The following is a 1143-nucleotide window of genomic DNA, read 5'->3' as shown; positions in this document are numbered from 1 at the left end:
TCAAGATATTAATTGAGTTCATCTAATCAGTCATATAGTTTACAGTTATACCAAAACACCAGTAAAGAACTTGCCAATATTCTTATGCAGTAAAACATAAACCATAAAACCAATTTCCCGAACTAATCTCATAAAACCCTATAAGAACATGTCAGTTGGCCATCCAAATACAATAAAACAAGAAACCATACACTATATATTTGCAAAATAGACCAACACAGAACCCCTGTTGATTGACGACTGTAATATCCTCAATGAACTTTACAGTCACAAGATAAAAGAATCACGATTTATTTTCATTCCAACTATAACAATAACAAAATGTTAATTGTCTTTAACCCAAAAGGCAAAAACAGTAACTGAAAAAATAAGTTCCAAGACATGGAAATAGCATAATACACTTGCTCTAAAAAATAGAAAAGACCTTCTGGCCTCAAAACTGACTTAACAAATCTTACAGCTTCAACTCCTACTCTGGATGGTGACCTTAATTCTCTCATGCTCCTGGACACATATAGCAATTAGCTCATTCAAAGTCCACTTGTCTTTTTGAGTGGTGTAGGTGGTCTTAAGCTGATCAAATTCAACAGGGAGGGATTTCAGAACTAGCATCACAATCATGTCTTCCTCCATGGTCATCTTAAGGGCAGTGAGCTTAGCTCCAATATCAATCATCTTCAGAATATACTCCCTGATGTTCATCTTCATCTCATACCTCATACCATGCAACTGGTCTAACAACATGGCAGTCTCAGCCTTGTCACTAATCGTGAACCTCTCAGCTATGGCAGTAAGGTACTCACTAGCTATCTCTTTCTCGGGAATACCACCTTTCACAACATCAGACATAGTCCTCATAATAGTGAGCTTACAGATCTTATTTGCTCTCACCCAGTTATCTCTAGCTGCACCATTTTCAGCAAGCATTGGGACACTCAGACACCAATCTACATTCTGTTGAGCTAGGTTTAGGTCTATATCATCTCTCCAGGTCCTATAGTTGCTACCATTCAAAGGCATCACACTCCCTAAGTTCACAGGAGTCAAAACTGGAAATAGAGATAAAAGAAAATAAAAGTTTTAGTACTTCTGGTTATCTATATCCATATAGATATATATATATATATATATATATATATATAT

The sequence above is a fragment of the Fragaria vesca genome, linkage group LG5, assembly GCF_000184155.1.
Source record: "Fragaria vesca subsp. vesca linkage group LG5, FraVesHawaii_1.0, whole genome shotgun sequence".
Classification (NCBI taxonomy): Eukaryota; Viridiplantae; Streptophyta; class Magnoliopsida; order Rosales; family Rosaceae; genus Fragaria; species Fragaria vesca.
This window is presented reverse-complemented; position numbering follows the sequence as displayed.